The sequence below is a fragment of the Ursus americanus genome, chromosome 14 (assembly GCF_024610735.1).
Source record: "Ursus americanus isolate L20-20 chromosome 14, mUrsAme1.1.p, whole genome shotgun sequence".
In the NCBI taxonomy this organism is placed as follows: domain Eukaryota; kingdom Metazoa; phylum Chordata; class Mammalia; order Carnivora; family Ursidae; genus Ursus; species Ursus americanus.
The window spans coordinates 36896724-36916958 of NC_142140.1; the positions used below are offsets into that span (position 1 = coordinate 36896724).

A 20235-nucleotide genomic window follows, 5' to 3' on the forward strand; every position below is an offset into this window, starting at 1 on the left:
ATGGAAGATAAGGATCGCTATAGTAAGATTTGTTTGTACAGCTTCATCTTGGCGTTGGCTCTCTATCTCCTGGTACAGGCAGGACTCCTTTCTCATGAGAAATTTATGTCCTGCTCTTAGGTAGGAAGGAGGAGGACAGGGAGCCTTTTCTGCATCTATTCTCGAATGCCTTCAACTCAAAATAAACTTTATGCCAAAGTGCCAAATTTTGGGGTGGCATATTCTGATCCTCTTCAAATGGACATGAGATATTCAGCCCAGAGTTGTTAGGAGTATAAAGCAATCAAAAAACCCATTGATAAGAGTACTTACACAAATAAGTTATAGTACTTCTAAACAGACATTTAAAATGGTATTCTAATGTTACTAAGGCTTACATACATGTTACTTTTTGCAATGCTATTTTATGTTTTAAAAAAACTATTGAAAAGACCATTTAAGGGGTGCCTCGCTGGCTCAGTTGGTAGAGCTTATGACTTTTGATCTCGGGTTGTGAGTTCAAGCCCCACACTGGGTGTAGAGCTTACTTTAAAAAAAATTTTTTTTAAAGACCATTTAAGTAAAATATAAGCCTTCCCCACTCCCCCCTCCTCCTCCCCCCCCCCTCCTCCTCCTCCTCCTCCTCCTCCTCCTCCTCCTCCTCCTCCTTCTTCTTCTTCTTCTTCTTCTTCTTCTTCTTCTTCTTCTTCTTCTTCTTCTTCTTCTTCAAGCAAGCCGAAGGAAAGAAGGCAATGTACTGGGATACATTACCCATACCCTATTGAGGGAGGGTTTACTGAATTTGTTCATTCAGATTAAACTTTAATTTAAATGTTACCATTTAGAGGAAAGGAGGAGGTCATTCCTGGGTGATGCGAGGTCATCAGTGACCAGGGGGAGGTGGCACCCATCTCCACTAACAGTGCTGAATCTCAGGAGTTCAACATGGATAAAGTACTTGGTCCCGATAACTCTGAAATCACCCTCCCACCCCTACACACAAGCTCAGGAGGGTCGCTGCGGTAGTGAACGGTGCAAATTCGGGAGAACAGTGCTCAGTCTTGGGTGTTCTGACTTGGAACTTTGCTATAAGTAAGTCCTGCTTGTCGAAGAAGCTGATTGCACATGACTACAGCCATTTGAGGTTTCAGATGCCTGAGGGGGTCTGGAGCGTTAGTGCATGCTGTCCATCCAGCAGAGCCAGCAGCCATCCCCCTAAATTATCTGCTCCTCTATCGACATTCACCCTGCTGTCCTCCAACCTCAAACCACCGTGGTCGTTACTAGCGCTGTTTACCGCCGAAGTCCAGTTCTCTCCCCCTCCAGGACTTCCTGGCCCCCTTGTGGTTGAGAAAGGTCATTCGACTAGTTCTGGCCAATGAGTAGCAAGTAGAAATGGTATGACTAATTTCTGGGCAGTTAACTGCCCAAGCGAGGCCTTCCTGAGTATTTTTCCCTTGGACTTGGCAACTGACAACATTCAAGATGGTGGCTTCTTTGACATCCTAATACCTGAGTGACTGACTGATGGGAAGAGCCATCCTGCCAACCTACAAAGGGCAGGTATTTAAAGTGGAAGATAAACCTTTGATGTTTAAAGCCACTAAGATGTGTGGGTATGGGGGGGGACAAAGCCACTAAGATGTGGGGGTTTGTGTTACTGCACCATAACCTGATTAATCTGCTGGTTGATATGCACACTTTATCCTGTCGCAACTTGGATTCAGAAATCAGGACCTGCATCTTAGAATCTTGATTTGCTCTTGAGATCATATCATTTGGAAAATGTTGGTTCTCACCAGCACTCATCTTGCTAGACGCACCACGAGCTGCAGAACATCTCGCTGTGCGTTCACAAATTCGGGAGAGTCTTGCGCACTAGTCCATACCACAAGGCAGGAGCACAAAGCAGAGAGCCGCTGCCGTGAAGAGAAATTCTTTGCATCAGTCGTGGGTTTCTGCGGCAGGGCAGATTTTTATTCCATCAATTCATGTGGTTTCTGGAGTCTTCCTCCTTTACTGCATTTTAATTGTGACTGGACAAAGATAAATGATAGCAAGAACTCAGGACCAGCAAGAAATGTAAGATTGATGTAGAACCAAAAATAGTGAATAGGAACCCATTCGGTCTTTTCTCCAGTCAGAGGCACTCAATTTGGGGATTTGATCTGGAAAGTGTTGTGAATTATTACACTGCATCCATAAGAGAGCCTGTAAAATGTTCTGCCTCCTTAAAATCCACTGTGAAAATAAAGCAGTGATTTTTTAAAATTTATGTATGCAAAACCTGAGATAAGTCAGAGGCTCTGTCCTCAACTCCAAACTAGAGGCAGGGAGGCACTCCTCAGGGAGGCACACCTGGTGTCTCTGGCCTCCCTTCCACTTGTCCTTGACATCCTAGGCCCTTTCCTTAGCATTCAGCCCCTAATGCCTCACCGAGTTGGCACTGAGGGGTAGAAGAGCGCCCTTTTCAGGGTTTCCAGGGCCAGCTCTGCAGTGAGCTCTCAGGAGCCTCCCCTTCTACCCTCCACCCCTGCCCTTGTCTCTGCAGTGCTGGACACTTCTCCAAGGGCAGGCCCCAGGTGGGTGCTCTGGGAGATGCCCAGCTCCGATGTGAGGATGGGGTAGTGAAGGGCCACTCGGTGGGAGGGACAGGGTCAGGAGGCAGGGAGGGGCGGAGCTGGAGTTAGTGAAGGCTGTGGAACCCCTCACAGCTATTTTTCTTGGAAGGTGGGGTGGGGGATCCAAACAATATACCCGGAAGCAGCTCAGCTGTGAGCGATGAGGGGCTGCTAAAATCCACAGTAGGTTGAATGATCAGAAAGGGTTTTTAAGCCTCTTGAAACAGTTCCATAGGTTTAGAGGCAGAGGCCCTGGGGCTCTAGGCAGTCTAGGCTTATCTGGGAAGAACCCATCCCTTCCTTCCAGAACAAAAAGGCATTGTTTACCAACAATGGACTTTTTAAAATGTGAATGATTACCTACCCTTTGCCCTAGAAACAGAGCTGGAACGGTCCAGTCAGAAGCAGAGTGTGAATCCAGCCTCTAGGCTTCTTGGCTGTGTGACTCTGGGAAAGTTACTTAACCTCTCAGAACCTCAGTCTCCATCACTAAAATGGGGTTAAGAGCATTAAATAAACAAGTGTTTAAAGTGCAAGCAGGGAACACCTGGATGGCTCAGTTGGCTAAGCATCCAACTCTTGATCTCAGCTCAGGTCTTGATCTCAGGGGTCAGGAGTTCAGGCCCTGCGCTGGGCTTGGGGGCTCCATGCTGGGCGTTGGTGCCTTCTTTAAAAAATAAGATTAAAATAAAGTGTATGTAAAAAAAAAAGCCTCTAAGTTGTGGCTGGGCCAGCTTTGTGGGAGTGTGGCCTGTGCAATTCACACAGGGAACCAAAGTCGTTGAAAGATTCCGCACTTAAATACTGAATATTGTTGAATATTCTACTGTTGCTGTCTTGCATTTCTTAAATTTTTTGAGAAGGGGCCCATATTTGTATTTTGTACTGGGCCCTGAAAATTATGTAGTCGGTCGTGCTATTGGGGGAAGATGCCCTCCTTTCAGATGCCCCTGGTCCTGAAGCTCAGGACCTCTCTGAAGAATTCCAGTAAGTGGCCACATGTTAGTAGTGCCAGCGCTCCACACTGGCGGGGGGGGGGGGGGGGGGACAGAGGCGACTTGCGCTTCCTGAGCAGTGCTGAGGCTGTCCTGAGAGCGTTGGAGCCCTCCTGCTAGTACAAGCACGTCCTGGCCACTTGGCCCAGGAGAGCTCTTTAAGCAGGAGACCTAGAAACCCTCGGCTGGGCTCCCTCAATAGTTGAGGGGCACACTTTGAGGTGGCCACAGGCTGATCCCTTGGGGAGCTGAACACTGCTCGTAATTCAGGCAGGGTACAAGCCACACGAATTATATGAAATCAGCCCGGGATTCCTTGGCCGGGGTGGGGGGGAATCAAATGTTCTAATCGTTCAAAATGCTTTTCAGTATATATTAATTTGATCAACAGAAGGAAAAAACAAAAAACCGGTAGAAAACATGTTTCAATGAAACCACTGCTGAGGTGCCTTTAATGCCACAGAAGAGGTTTACAACTGCCATATGACGTAAAATGTTACCTCCACTCATGGCCCTCATTGTTTCCTCTTGGTGGTCAGCGAGACGAAGCATTCATTCAGCCAATCAGCAATTTGTCAGGTACGAAGTGGTTCTCTGCGAACCGAGTGTGACAGCCGAAACGTGCTATACAGAGTCACCGTGGGTTGCAATTGTGTCCCAACATCCTGCTCTTCCTCTGTGGCGACTGTGCTCACACGCACGCACACACGCACGCACGCACACATACACGCACCCTTCCCAGAGAAGAGTCACCCAACTCTAGGTATTGTGAGGGCTGGTTTTCAGAAGTTGAGGGAGAGTAGAAAACACCACCCCCAAATCGTGCCACTTGGACATGTAGATTGTTTTGAGCCAAAGGCAAGGAAGACCCAGCCGACTAAGGAGAAGTGTCTAACCTCTCCCTGAAGAGCCTCAAAAATTCCGATAGGCGGCGGGTAACAGCTCTCTAGCTGTTACCCGAGATTACCGTTTACATAAGAAAGACTTACCTGCTGGGCATGGCAAACATTTGTTTACCAACCGTTTGCTTTTATCATCTTCTTGTGAATTGTCTTCCTCCCCCTTGAAGCCCCAGCCTCCTCCCCTTTTCTCCTTAGCTCCAGACGGCGTAGAAACCTCAAATGCCCAGCCACCTGGCTGGCTCAGTCGGGAAGAGCCTGAGCCTCCTGTTCCTGCGACGGTGAGTTTGAGCCCCACATGGGGTGTAGAGATTACCTTAAGTGAACAAATAAAAACTAAAAAACAGGGGTGCCTGGGTGGCACAGCGGGTAAGCGTCTGCCTTCGGCTCAGGGCGTGATCCCGGCGTTATGGGATCGAGCCCCACATCAGGCTCCTCCGCTAGGAGCCTGCTTCTTCCTCTCCCACTCCCCCTGCTCGTGTTCCCTCTCTCGCTGGCTGTCTCTATCTCTGTCAAATAAATAAATAAATTCTTAAAGAAAAAAAAAAACTAAAAAACAAAAACTCTCAGTTGTCTGACTCCCTGTAGGGGCCAAGGGCAGGCTGTCCAAAATGTGCCACTTTGACATAGTGCTTATTTTAAATAAAAGTTACTGAAGAGACAACCTACGCAGGAAGGACACTCAGACCCTCCTCTGTCCCCCCCGAAAGCAGGAAATAAATCTCCCAAGTGAAAGGGGCCCTCCCTGCACCAAGAAGGCTATATAAACAGCTCTTGTTACTTGTTACTAATTTATGACCCCAGCCCAAATTCTGTTTAAAATGTATTACTAATTGAAGCTCCCAAAGTGAAGTTTTCTGTGGTCTGTCGATTCCTCACAGATTTATTCCCTTTGTGTAAAAAGTATAAAAACTGCTCACCTTGGTTATTTCTTGAGGTCTCAATTCCGTCACTAGGCCTCCACGCACATGTAATGAAACTTTGGGTCTTTTCTCCTGTTAATCTGTCTCATGTCAGCTTAATTGCTAGTCCAGCCGGAAGAGCTTGCGAGTAGAGAAGAATTTTTCCTTCCCTTCTATTGGCATAGTGGGCAGGGTACTTGAACTCACGGGACATCACTCGCTCCAGATCCTGCAGCGGCTGAGAGATCCTGGGACATCTGACATACAACTGGCCGAAGGTAAGATTTCGTACCATGTCAGCCTCCTGGAATCTCTCTGTGTGGAGTCCAATGGAGCTACAGGGGGGAGAATCTTTTTTTCTTTCTCTAAATTCAGATTAGCAGGAGAAGATATTGTGGAACAAAATCCTTGGGCTTAGCAACTCTTGGTAAAAATTTGATAGAGCAGTCTTTGGTTATTGATCCTTTTTCTCCTGGAGATGCTCTTCGTTTTCCTTTCTCTGTGTCTTTTGTGTTGTTTGTCATAAAAAGGAATTACCATTTCTGGGCAGAACACAGACATAGGCCCGATAAGCCTCCTGTTCGAGCCGGCCTCCGACACGGGCATCCTCGGAGACAAACTTTGCTGTGGATCGTCTGCGTAAGGACAGGATGAGGTTTTCCCTTTTGTTTTCTTCTGTGTCCTAAGAGCTTGGCTTTGTGACCAGTGAGAACATTCACTCTGGTCTCTGCCTTCGGGAGGGTATACTTACCAGGACGCACTTTGGCGACCAGCGCAACAGACCCGCAGTTACAAGTCTCCCTCTCTGTCTGGCCGTGTCAGCTTGCAGCAGAATTTGTCATAAAAGGTCCCAGTCCATAAGGGGCCTTTGTTGTCCAACCTTCATTGCTTGTGCTGGAAAAATCCCATTCCAGTAGCACCTGCCCAGTGTCACAGTTTAGCGGGTCTGTGCTTAGAGGCATCTCACAATTTCAAGGGAGATGGGAGACATCTTTACCTCCTGTGCAGTGAAGGTCTTGTTCTTACGCTAATTTTGGGAGTGAACTTTTGGATCATGGAGACTGCATCATCTATGCCCTCTCTGGACGCCTCTTGCATCTTTGGTTAAGCCATTAAAAGGCTTATTGGTTTGAGTCGCTATTAATGGATCCTATTCTTCAATGGTGAGACGATAAATCCTTTAAATTGGCTATATTTGAAAAAAGAATCCTTTACAAAGAGAACTCTTGAGGTGCCTGGGTGGCTTAGTCAGTTAAGCTTCCAACTCTTGATCTCAGCTCAGATCTTGATCTCAGGATCATGAGTTCGAGCCCCATGTTGGGCTCCATGCTAGGTATGGAACCTACTTAAAAAAAAAAAAAAAGAACTCTGTCTTTGAAAAAGGTGGGGGGCAGGGCGGCCCCTCAGTGACTGAATTGGTTAAGCGTCTGCCTTCAGCTCAGGTCTTGATCCCGAGTCCCAGCGTTGATCAGCGGGGAGTCTGCCTCTCTCTGCTCATGCTCTCTCTCTCACTTGCTCAATCTTTCAAATAAATAAATAAAATCTTTTTTTAAAAAAGAACTCTCAATTGTCTTATTAGAATAATGGCTAGCGGGGCGCCTGGGTGGCACAGCGGTTAAGCGTCTGCCTTCGGCTCAGGGCGTGATCCCGGCGTGATGGGATCCAGCCCCACATCAGGCTCCTCCGCTAGGAGCCTGCTTCTTCCTTTCCCACTCCCCCTGCTTGTGTTCCCTCTCTCGCTGGCTGTCTCTGTCGAATAAATAAATAAAATCTTAAAAAAAAAAAAAGAATAATGGCTAGCATTAGGATTCCCCTGACAAGAAAATATTAAACTTGGGGCGCCTGAGTGGCTCAGTGGGGTAAGTGACTGCTTTTGGCTCAGGTTACGATCCCAGGGTCCTGAGATTGAGCCCCACATTAGTCTCCCTGCTCAGCAGAGGAGTCTGCTTCTCCCCCTCCCCCTGCTCATGTTCCCTCTCTCTCTCTCTCTCTTTTTCAAATAAATAAATAAATAAATAAATAAATAAAATCTTTTTAAAAAAATTAGACTTAAGGCAAATAAATGACCACAACTAGGGTAGATTTCCTTTCTTAAAATCCAGTCCTACCTCGCCTATCTTAACTTCCCTTTGCCTAAAAGATTTGCAGAGAGCATTCCAGACTAATCTCTGGGTTCAACATACATAGGCTCTTCTTGTAAATGCCGAAAGCCAGGAAGTGAATGTAGCAGAAGCACCTGGGACAGGCAGCACGGCTCACTTTGCTGGAACCAGGTCTGCCAGCTTCAGGCATTTCTACGCAATAACCTTCACAGATTTATTGGACACCACCCCCCGACCCCCTGCGTCCCCTGGTTCAAAGAATTCATATCCCTTGAACAGCAGCAGATCTTTTAAATTATAAAGCCCTTTATCCTCCACTTTCAAAAGATCCTACCAAATATAGAGAGGAATTAGAAAGATTAATTGCTATTCCCAACCCCACTCACAGAGAACCTTGACTAGCTGCTAAGGGGAGTTCTTCTTACCCAAGATTATACTACGGTTATTAGACAGGCCCACTCTGCCCCCTCAAGAAACCCCCCTTCACAGAAGAAACAGGTGACCAAAATTTCTCCTAGGCCCTCCTACAAATGATCTGCAAAAAGGCAATATTCAGAGACGAATAAAAGCCTAGGCTCAACTGTTGTACTCAGTACTCAGAAAGAAGGCTTTTGTTAAAATGCTTTATGCAGACTGAACAAAGGCATAAATCTTTTGATTCCCATTTTAGTTAAAAATCTCCGTGATACAAAGAAACAAATTTAGTTAGAAGTTGGACCAATCCCTTGATATTCAGGCTGTAATCCAGTTCTTTGCGGAATTAAAAACATCTTTGTCTTACAAATATCTATAAAACCAGATATTCAATCTGAGAAACAAGTCACAGCCAACCTTGCTTTATAAACCTCACCTATTTCTCTAAAAATGTTTATGGATATTATACTTTTTTTTCTTTTTTTAAGTAGGCGCCTCGCCCAGTGTGGGGCTTAAACCCACCCTGAGATCAAGAGTCACATGCTCTATGGACTGAGCCAGCCAGGTGCCCCTGTTTATGGATATTATAAAAATCAAGATACTGGAACAAAATTGTCCTATACTTAGAAAAAAACACTTAATTCTTTTTCAGCCCCTTAAAGTTATAAATCTTCTGTCTTTGAAATGACATAGCCCACAACTGCCTGAGATAAAGGGAAAAAAGCAAGCAGGGGGGTAGGTCTTTTAAAATACAAGCTGCTGAAAGGGCTCTTTAAGACGGCACCTCTGATAACAGGCAGATTTGCTCCAAATGTGAGATATTTTGTCCACTTCCGGATGGTCTTGCCAAAATTAATTTGTAAAAGAGTTCTATTTAGTTGGTTTGAAGGCAAGCGCTTATAAAGATTGGGGCATTCTAAAAACTCAGAAATCTAGAAACCCAAATGTTTTTCAAGTTTATGTGATCTGGGATATTTGGTACTAAAGCTAATTTAAAGGTGATCTAATAAAGGGCGCCTGGGTGGCTCAGTTGGTTAAGTGTCTGCCTTTGGCTCAGGTCATGATCCGGAGTCCTGGGATCAAGCCCTGCATCAGGCTCCCTCTCCCAGCACACTCTCTCTCTCACACTCAAATGAATAAATATAAATCTTTAAAAAAATTAACTTGGTCTAATCAAAGTAGACATGTCTTTAAAGTTATCAGCATGAAAATTAAAATTTTTAAAAAAATATTTTATTTATTTATTTGTCACAGAGAGAGAGATACAGAAAGCACAAGCAGGGGAGGGCAGGCAGAGGGAGAAGCAGGAGAACCACTGAGCAGGGAGCCTGATGCGAGACTCGATCCCAGGACCCTGGGATCATGACCTGAGCTGAAGGCAGACACTTAACCAACTGAGCCACCCAGGCATCCCCAAACTAAAAATCTTTTAGAAAAAAATAAATAAAAATAAAATGAGTTTCAATATCAAAAGTACATTGATACAAAATTAGAGTTTAGCTTTTGTCCTTGTTAAAGAAAAAAATTTTCTTAGATAATTTTTTTTTAAGTTTATTTAACTAATCTCTACGTGGGGCTTGAACTCACAAACCTGAGATCAAGAGCCTTATGCTCTTCTGACTGAACCAGCCAGGTGCTCCTATTGGTTTGCTTTTTATAAGAAATTGTGAACTAAGTTTTTCTTTACCTTTAATGTAATCTGCCTGAAAAACAAATATTCAGTATTTTGTCTTTATCAGATCTTTGATTATTCAAAAAAAAAAGAAGAAAGAAAAAGAAAAAAAACCCACCTGAATCTTCTTAGTATTAAAAGAGCTAAGTTTGAGGTGCCTGGGTGGCTCACTTGGTTATGCGTCTGCCTTCAGCTTGGGTCATGATCCCGGGGTCCTGGGATCGAGCCCCACGTGGGGCTCTCTACTCAGCAGGGTCATGCTTTTACCTCTCCCTGCCACTCCCCCTGCTTGTACTCTCTCTCTCTCTGTCAGATAATTTTAAAAATCTTTAAAAAAAAAAAAACTTTAAAAAAAAGAGCTAAGTGTTATTCATAACAATGTAACCTTCTGTATTTGCCTTTAAAATCTTCTATTGTCACTTTGGTTAAATAGATAAATATTGTTTCATAAAGATCTGTGATCCAGTTTAGCCAAATATTCAAACCTTGTGGCATTTTTTGGACAAACTTCCCAAAATCAAATCCTAAAATTAAATCTTTTGACCATAACCTAACAGATGTTCCAGAAAGTTCCTATAGCATTTGAAAGATTTTTGTGAGAGACTGAACTAATTAATTAGGCTTATTTTATGCATTGAATTACCTGGCAAGTATTGTCAAGTAAGTATTCTAACATTTTATGAAACTCCTAGAAATTCGATATGTTGTGGTATGTTATTATCGTCGAGTGTTGTATGTCACAGACATAACTGAATTTCCTTGTCAATCGCATTGTAATTAACTTTAATCAGATCTTTAACCATGGCCATTTTTGGCCTTTATCATTTAAGGATTAAGTCCTTTAAAGATAAGTCTTTATCATTTAAAGAGCACCTGGGTGGCTCAGTCAGTTGCCTTCACTTGGGGTCTTGGTCCCAGGGTCCTGGGATAGAGCCCCTTATCGGCAGGGAGCCGGTTTCTGCATCTCTCTGTCTCTGTCTCTCATGAATAAATAAGATCTTTAAAAAAAAAAAAAAAAAGGTGGGGCACCTGGTTGGCTCAGTCGTTATGCGTCTGCCTTTGGCTCAGGTCATGATCCCAGGGTCCTGGGATGAGCTCCACATCGGGCTCCCTGCTCAGTGGGAAGCTTGCTTCTCCTTCTTCCACTCCCCCTGCTTGTGTTCCCTCTCTCGCTGTGTCTCTGTCAAATAAATAAAATCTTTTTTAAAAATTAAAATAAAATAAAAATAAAAAAATAAAGAGTTATACTTTTACTCCGATGCTTTTACAAAAGGTTCCTACAAATGGGTTTGATCTTCAGAGAGATTCATGGAAAAGACTTTTTGACAAATGTAGGTTTCTGATAACCTTAAGATCATAAAACTGAACTGGGTAAGAATTTCCAGAACTAGTGGAAGAACTGGATTCAAGCTGAGCAAGAATTAATAACATGGGACTAAAGAAACTCAGGGGGAGGTTTGTATTTTTATGAAATTTTTGTTCAAAACTTTGCTAATTAAAAAAAAATTTTATGTATTTATTTGAGAGAGTGTGTGCATGTGCAAGACCAGGGGGTGGGGAGGTAGGTAGGGGCAGAGGGAGAGGGAGAGAGAATCCCAAGTAGACTCCAAGCTCAGTGCAGAGACCCGCATGGGGCTTGATCCCACGACTCCAAGATCACCACCTGAGCTGAAACCAAGAGTTGGATGCCCAACTGACTGAGCCACACGGGTGCCCCATGTTGCTGATCTTTTTTTCTTAATGTTTTATTTTTCCAGGTTTAGGGAAACTTTCTCTTAGCTACCTGATTACAGCAATTTGATCAAATAAACCTTTGTGACCAAATTGGAACATTTTATTTTCTCCCTACTTGATGGCTCCAGAATTCAGAACTCTCAGTGAGAATTCTTATATTTTTATGGCAATGTGTTTATTTGCATAAGTTCAACGAGACTCTGTTCTCCTTATAACGGAGAAGGGCACCTGGGTGGCTCGTAGGTTAAGCGTCTGTCTGCCCTTGGCTTAGGCCATGGTCCTGAGCATCAGCGGGGAGTCTGCTACTCCCTCTCCCTCTATCCCTCCCCCTGCTTGTGTGCACACTTGCACTCTCTCTCTCTCATGTGTGCGTGTGCTTGCACCCTCTCTCTCTCAAATAAATAAAATCCTAACAAAAAAATTCCAGCAACAAAGCAAGTTTAAAAGCCTATATGACCAATCACTACTCTTGCTGCACTTACAAAGAATCAGGCCAAGTTTTTTGAAACTAGACTTATTTTGCAAACAAATTAGTCTCAATTTGATGGTCTTCGGAAAAAAAAAATGAGGGTGATTGTAGAGAGCAAAATTATGTTCCAATAATACACCTGTGTAAATATTAGATTCTAATACGGCTTACTATAAACTGGACTAGATCCTGATTTCTTCTAGTTGCCTCCAATGCCTGGCTACAACTCTCCAAACTAATGTTTCTTATTTTTTCCCATCCTTTTGACTTGGAATAATTTGGTAATTAACACCACCCATTTCCCCAAAGCCCTGAAAACTAAATATGAACAACTTGATGTAAACTTCAGAGAAATTACCACGATAGCTCAAATATAGACAATCTTTATGCCCGTTGCTCTGTGGGCCACTCAAAGATCGCCAGAGACATTCGAACTACTAACCAGGAAAATTTGTCAGACTGCCACTGTTTGCTCTCCATCTGAAGATGCTTTGAGCCTGACATCTGGAGATCTTGACTGGCTGGCCTAAAAACTCAAACACTGGTTTACAGTTTGATCTAATCTTTTTTTTTAAAGATTTTATTTATTTATTTGACACACAGAGAGAGACAGCCAGCAAGAGAGGGAACACAAGCAGGGGGAGTGGGAGAGGGAGAAGCACGCTCCCAGTGGAGCAGGGAGCCTGATGCGGGGCTCGATTCCAGGACCCTGGGATCACACCCTGAGCTGAAGGCAGACGCTTAATGACTGAGCCACCCAGGCGCCCCTGATCTAATCCTTAACCATTATTTGTCTTTTGTTTCTATTGGAATGCGTCTTATTTAATACCTGAATCATAAGCCTAATTTTAAAAACACATCTGCATCCGTGCCTCCTGAAATGAGTTTAGCTGAACTAACCTATTGTCAAGACTAAGAGACTGATTCAACAAGATGGAACAATCTACCAGATCAACTTTGAATGTGTGACATTTCCAGGGACGTTTCAAAGGAAGGAACTGTAGGGGTCGAGGGCAGGCTGCCCCAAAATATGCCACTTTGACATAGTGCTTATTTTAAATAAAAGTTACTGAAGAGACAACCTATGTAGGAAGACACTCAGACCCTCCTCTGTCCCCCCGAAAGCAGGAAATAAATCTCCCAAGTGAAAGGGGCCCTCCCTGTACCAGGAGCTAAAGAGACATCCTTATCACCAGAGATGGGAAATTTCGAGCCCAGAAGGCTATATAAACAGCTCTTGTTACTAATTTATGACCCCAGCCCAAATTCTGTTTAGAATTCCTTACTAATTGAAGCTCCCAAAGTGAAGTTTTCTGTGGTCTGTCAGTTCCTCACAGATTTATTCTCTTTCTGTAAAGTATCAAAACCGCATGCCTTGGTCATTTGCTGGTCTCAATTCCATAACTGGGCCTCCACGCACATGTGATGAAACTTTGGGTTTTTTCTCCTGTTAATCTGTCTCAAGTCAGCTTAATTCTTAATCTAGCTGGAAGACCTTGAGAGTAGAGAATTTTTCCTTCCCTTCATGCCTTTGAGTCTGTCTTTGTGGGGTTCCCAAACCTACATACATAATTAAATTTGTTTTTCTCCTGTTGACCTGTCTTATTTCAAAGATTTTATTTATTCACTTATTTGAGAGACAAAAAGAGCACAGGATTGGGCATGAGCAAAGGGAGGGGCAAAGGGGGGAGCAGAGGGGAGCAGAAGGGGAGGGAGAGGGAAAGGGAGAGAATCCCAAGCAGACTCCACACTGAGCAGGGCTCAATCTCAGGACCCTGAGATCATGACCTGGGCCAAAATCAAGCTTAACCGGCTGAGCCACCCAGATGCCCCTGTCTTATTTCAATTTAATTATTAGACCAGGTAACAAACCTAGAAGGAAAGAAGGGAAAACTTTTCCTCCAGAACCATCTTAATCAAGCTCCAGGGATGCCCCATAGGGCATTCTATCTCAGAAATTTATCTCAAAGAACTGGAATTCATAAGAAGCCCTCAGTTTTAGAAGCTATACTGTTTAGGAGAGGTTCTGCTTTAAATTGTGTAGCATGAAATTTAAAAATTTAATAAATGGGCCACTCCTAACCCAATTGTGGTACTAACTTCACAATATATCAGTGTATTAAATCATTATCACCTTGTACACCCTACATAATGTTACATGTCAATGATATCTCAATACAGCTGGGGAAAAAACCTTTCCACCTAGCTTAAACAATAAGGAATAACTGTTATTTCATGTAACAAGTGATCTCAAGTTAGGATGGCTGTAGGACTGGTGTGTGGGTCAGTGTCCTAGAGCTGCCCTAACAGTCACACAAAGTGGGTGGCTTAAAACAATAGAATTTTATTCTCTGTTTTGGAGACCAGTAGTCCAAAATCAAGTTGTTAGCAGAGTCACGTTCCCTCTGAAACTTACAGGAGAGAATCCCATCTCTACCTCCAATGTCACAGCGCTATCTTCTTCTTTCTGTCTCTTTTGATAAGGACACCAGTCATACTGGATTTAGGGCCCACCCTACTTCAGTATGACCTCATCTTTACCAATTACATCTACTACGAATCTATTTTCAAATTTGGTCACATTCTGGGGTCCTGGGGGGTGAGGACTTCAATATACCTTTTGGGGAGGACACAGTTCAACCCATAACAGACCTTTCCCATCTTTCTGCTCTGCCATTCTCATCCTGCTGGCTCGCCTTTAGGCTGCCTTCCTCACGGTCAGATGTGGCTACAGCAGTCCCAGACATCACAACCAGCAGAGCAGTGTCCACCAGATGAAGAGGGATCACCTCTTCCTTGTATCTCTTTTAGAAGCAATGAAACCTTCCAAGACCCTTCCCCAGGAGACTTCCTCTCATTTCTCATTGGCGAGAATATCATCACACGTGCAAGCCTAACCCCATCACTGGGAAGGGAAACAAGACCACTTATCATGATTGGCTTAGACCAGAGGTTCTCAAATTCGAAAAAGTATCATGATCACCCGGAGGGCTTCTTAAAACACATTGCTGGGCTCCACCCCCAGAGCTTCTGATTCAGTAGGTCTGCTCTGAGTTCGGAGGATTTGACTTTTTGACAAGTTCTCAGGCAAGCCTGATGCTGCTGGGGCTGATACCATACTTTGAGAACCAGTGGTTTAAACTAATCAGGATTTATCTCAGAGAACTGGGGTCAACTCTTGGAAAATGCACTGCTATCCAGAGGAGGGAGGAATACCTGAAAAAAAAAATCAGGATTCTATCAGAAATGAGCCAAGAGGAGGAAACTGTTGGGTAGGCAACCAGTAGCGTCTGCCATACAGAGGCCAAAGAGCAGCTAGGAAGGGACCAGGAGTGTGTCCAGACAGGTGAGAAGAGAGTCAGAACAGAATGATGTCAAGGGAGCCATGGAGAAGAGATTGGGGAGCAGTCAACACCATTAATGTCACAGACAGGAACAGGAGTGTAAGCACTGAAAAGTGACCAGTGGATTGGACCACTAGAAGATCTTTGTTGATCTTGGCAAAAGCAGTTTTATTTTGAAGACAACACATAGGAACAGTTACACGAAATCTTAACTCCCTTGCACTGTTGGTGGCAATGCAAAGTGGTGCAGCCACTCTGGAAAACAGTATGGAAGTTCTTCAAAAAGTTAAAAATAGAACTACTCTATGTTCCAGCAATTGCACTACTAGGTACTTCCTCAAAGGATACAAAAGTACTGATTCAGAAGGATACATGCACCTCCATGTTTGTAACAGCAGCATCTACAACAGCGAAAATACGTAACAGTCCAAGTGTTCGTCAACTGATGAATGGATAAAGAAGAGGTATACATATACATACATACAATAAAAATGGAATATTACTCCACCATAAAAAGCATGAAATCTTGCCTTTTGCAAGGACATGGATGAAACTAGAGAATATATCATAAGTGACATGTCAGTCAGAGCAAGACAAATACCATATGATTTCACTCATAGGTAGAATTTAAGAAACAATTGATCCTAGGGGAAAAAAGGAGAGAGGCAAACCAAGAAAACAGACTCTTAACTATACAGAACAAACGGATGGTTACCAGAGGGGAAGTGGGTGGGGAGACGGGTTAATAGGTGATGGAGATTGGGGCGCCTGGGTGGCACAACGATTAAGCGTCTGCCTTCGGCTCAGGGCGTGATCCCGGCGTTCTGGGATCGAGCCCCACATCAGGCTCCTCTGCTATGAGCCTGCTTCTTCCTCTCCCACTCCCCCTGCTTGTGTTCCCTCTCTCGCTGGCTGTCTCTGTCTCTGTCGAATAAATAAATAAAATCTTTAAAAAAAAATAGGTGATGGAGATTAAGAAGGGCACTTGTGATGACCACCAGCTGTCGTAATGAAGAGTTGAATCACTATATTGTACACCCGAAACTAACATTACATTGTATGTTAACTAGAATGTGAACAAAAACTTCTAAAAAGTAAAATAAAATACTGTGAGTTCAAAAAAAAAAAAGGTTAACTTTTAAATCCAAATAAAATTTTCTAGCTGGAATTATTATTAAGGTTCATTTTAGTTTCATCATGATTATTTCACAAATTCAGTTTAATTGTTTAAAGTACAAAAATCCTCTCTCTTGGCCAAAACTTCTGATGGTCCTGTCCTCTTTCCTAAAGAGCCAATCCAATCAAACTTTTGTTGTAATCAACCCGAAACAATTAGTTTACCTTGTCTTTGTCTTGCATGACATGACATTATTTTCTGGTGAATTGAACTTGATATTATACATTTCTCTTTGACATTTTTGCTTGTTCTCCCCCTCCCCCTTTTTTGTTTGCTTTGTTTTCTTTTTACTTTGGCTCTGGAATGTACTTCTTCGTGAGCCTCTTCAGAAATGAGTTTTGAAATCAATTGGGCAAAATTAATTCAATTATTAAAGTAGCAGACATTTCCTTTTTCAGTTACTTTTGTCACATAGTCATGGCCAATATCTCGATTTCCAGACAGACTCAGATACACGCATGGTCCATGACATTTTGTTGCAGATTCAAAATAATGAGGCACAATTAGAAACATTCTTATTTAATGGTGGTATTACTGCTCTGAACATAATCTGTGCACATAATCCAAGTGGGCATTTCAGTTCCTTTGAAATGACTTTTCCATTGGGTGAACATCTGACAAATTCCTCCTTTTATGCAGGTTCCCGTGGACCAGATGTTGCAGAAGATGGGGTATGCACAGGGGTCTAAAAGTCACATAATTTCTTACTGAATGTGTGGGGGCAGGGAGTATACAGGACATTTCTTTATCTTCCTCTTAATTTTGACGTGAACCTACAACTGTTCTAAAAAAATTAAGTCTTGGGGCACCGGGGGGGCTCAGTTGGTTAAGCATCTGACTCTGAATTTCAGCTAAGGTCATGGTCTTGGGTGGTGAGGTCGAGCCCCACGTTGGGCTCCACTCTCAGTATGGAGTTGGGTTGAGATTCTCTTTCTCCCTCTCCCTTTGCCCTTCCCCCTGCTCTCAGTCTCTCTCTCTCTCTCAGTCTCTCTCTGTCGGTCTCTCTCTCTTCCTCTCCCTCAAATAAAAAAATAAATCTATAAAAAAATTGGTGTTAGAAGAAAGAGAAAATGTAAAAAAGATAAATGGGCCAATCGAATATCTGAAATCCTTTGGCTAAATTCATTTATTCAATTAAAAATACAAATTGAGCCAGACCTTGGCTGGACCCCAGATAATATAAGAAGCAAAATTGCTGTACAAACACATGATGGAGTAGTATATAGCCATTCAAAATGGTTATGTAGTTCTGTACTTATTGACCTGGAAGATGTTCATAGCATATAGGAAAAGGGTAGATTATAAATATTATATCATGAGCCCATTAAAAATATATTTCAGGGGAAAAGTCTGAAAAGCTCTACATCAAAATGGTAAAATTTATGTTATGTATATTTTATCCTAATAAAAACAAATGTAACAGTAGCTACTTCTGGATGCTATGTTTTTTTACTACTAATGTGTAGTTTTTTAGTTTTTTTGCAATGGATGTGTATTTACTTGTATGAAAATTAAGTAAATAAATGAAATAATGATTTAAAAGAAAAGGAAAAATAAAAAAATTAAGTCTGATGCTCTTCAAGAAGCCTGATGCACTTCTGACTGTAGCTTTCCCCTCTACCCCTCCCCCACTGGAGCCAGCCTTTCTGGGTCACCTTTTATTTTTTTATTTTTATTTTTTTTTTAAGATTTTATTTATTTATTTGACAGAGATACAGACAGCCAGCGAGAGAGGGAACACAAGCAGGGGGAGTGGAAGAGGAAGAAGCAGGCTCCCAGCGGAGGAGCCCGATGTGGGACTCGATCCCAGAACGCCGGGATCACGCCCTGAGCCGAAGGCAGACGCTTAACCGCCGTGCCACCCAGGCGCCCCTCTGGGTCACCTTTTAAAGTCCAGCCTTTAAGGCACTGTTGGACCAGAAGCTAGGAGAGCCCCACTCTAATAGGGCAGGGAGCCAGACGAGGAATGTGAACCAGGCTGAGCCATTTCAGGACACTCTTAAAATATGAAAAAATTACTTTTTCCATCCCAAAAATAATTCAGGGAGTCAAGTCTTGGGAGGAAACGTCAGTCTTAACAGTGAAATCTGGGAAAGGTACAGGAAGTACGAAACTCAAAAGATACCCTACAGAGATTTCTTTTAGCTGACAATATTTAGTTGTTTCGTAAGAGGGACCAAAAAAATGGTATTTCATTGGGTATATTCACTTCCCGAAAGTTCCAGGACATGGCACCAGATCTGTTCTTATTGCCATTTAACCATTCAAAGCCGACTCTAATAAAGAAGCAGGAATTGCAGAGGAGTGAGTGCTTCAGGGCACAGTGGACTTTTCTTCCATTGCTTCGCAGTTTGGAAAGTTGCCATCCATTCGAGTTTCACTCAAACAGGCTTTTGCCAGATCCCGGGACAAATTGTAGCCAGAAGTTCTGCTCTTTGTCAGGAGGCAATTGCAGCCCAGACTTAGCCAGGATCTTGCCCTCTCCCTTCAAAGAACAACTTCTCTTTTTGTGTAGGGATCCTGGCTCTCCTTTCACCCAGGGACATCCTTTAGTTCTTTTTAGAAAGACTCGACTATCCCAGGGTTTCTGTTTTGTTTTTACCATTGTCTAGGTTATATCTGGATCTCTGGATATCACATCTTCCTGATACCAGTGATTTTAATGTTTAAGCCTTTCCTCTCCGTTTTTCTTCCTTTTTAGCCACTGCAGTTTAGTGAAGCAAAATAAACAGGCCTATCTCCATTGTTAGAGACCCCAGGCAATTAATCTTTGAGGAGTTGCCCACAAGTTAGAGATCTACGAACTCTCTCCTAGGTTGCACTGAGTTTCACCCCTTGCACAGAAAGTTAAAAAGCCAAGGTGCCCCGTACCTATTTTGTGATCAGATATTGCTTTCCTTTGTTAGAGATCAACTTTCCTTCCTTTTAAGGCAAAGAATCCTTAAAGAAATCACTGAGACGATCCCATTGACTACAAAGAGGGTAATGCAACTGTTTTATATCTTGAATATGGTGGTGGTTGGACAACTGAATATGGATGTCAAAACTTATATAAAACTATCCATTTAAAAGGCCAGTTTTTATTGTATATAAATTATACCACGATTAAGAACACCACCACCAATTCGGTTCACTAACATGGAAAAATGTGTAACATGTAATACAGACCTAGGAAAAAAGATGGTAGCATTTATAAAGTTTATGTTCATATGTGAAAAAGGAGGAGGAAATCCGGAGAACTTAAAACTGTATTTTGTTGAATAAGGAAATAACTTTCCCTTTTAAAAATTTCTTTGTAATCGGTGCTATGAGTTTTGAGGCTATAAATACGCCTTAAAACTTAAAGATAAGTGTTTACAAAAATGTGTCGAGCTGTACACTTAAAATTAGTTCACTTTATGCACGTCATGTTACGTGTCAATTAAAAAGTTTTTAAAGAAGGCTTAATGAAAACTTCTGGGTAGTAGTCCCAAGGGTATATATCTAAATGAAAAAAAAGACACTTAAAATTTGTGCAGTCTACCGTATCTTATACCTCAAAAACAAAACAAAAACAAAAAACCCTGAAATTTAAACTATGCTGGCGCTGTGGTGCACGAGCAAAGCCCGCCAGGGATCTGTGCACTGACTCACCCCTAGAAAGGCCTCCAGTGGCGCAGCCGACCCCCGCAGTACCTGCTCCCCATGGCCTGCGGGAGAGGGGAGCCTCTCGGGGGGGACTGCGATCTGCACAAAGGCCCACGGTTCCCCGGCACCATCCGCCTTCGGACCCACCCGGGAAGGCCGTGGACATCCCCGCCCCTCGGGCCCCACTGCCGGTCAGGGAATCACCGCCTCCGGCTACCCCGCCACTCCACTCCTGGGCGGCCGCACTGACGTCACCACCCCGCCGCCCCGCCTCGCGCCGCCGTTCCGCCCCGCCCCCTT

At 43.3% G+C, this 20235-nt stretch overlaps 1 long non-coding RNA gene across 3 annotated transcripts; it reads right to left on the bottom strand.

Moving 5' to 3' along the window:
• Positions 1 to 660: 660 nt before the first annotated feature.
• On the bottom strand, positions 661 to 20147 carry LOC123798728 (uncharacterized). 3 transcript variants are annotated; one of them, XR_015726673.1, is made up of 5 exons: positions 19942 to 20147; positions 10614 to 10764; positions 5415 to 6917; positions 2965 to 3089; positions 661 to 2015 (listed from the first exon to the last, which is right to left on the bottom strand). It is a non-coding gene; the product is annotated as an uncharacterized LOC123798728 (long non-coding RNA). The 3 variants fall into 3 exon arrangements; XR_006781393.2 differs by having other exon boundaries at positions 661 to 2220; XR_015726674.1 differs by lacking the exon at positions 2965 to 3089.
• Between the last annotated feature and the right edge of the window lie 88 nt (positions 20148 to 20235).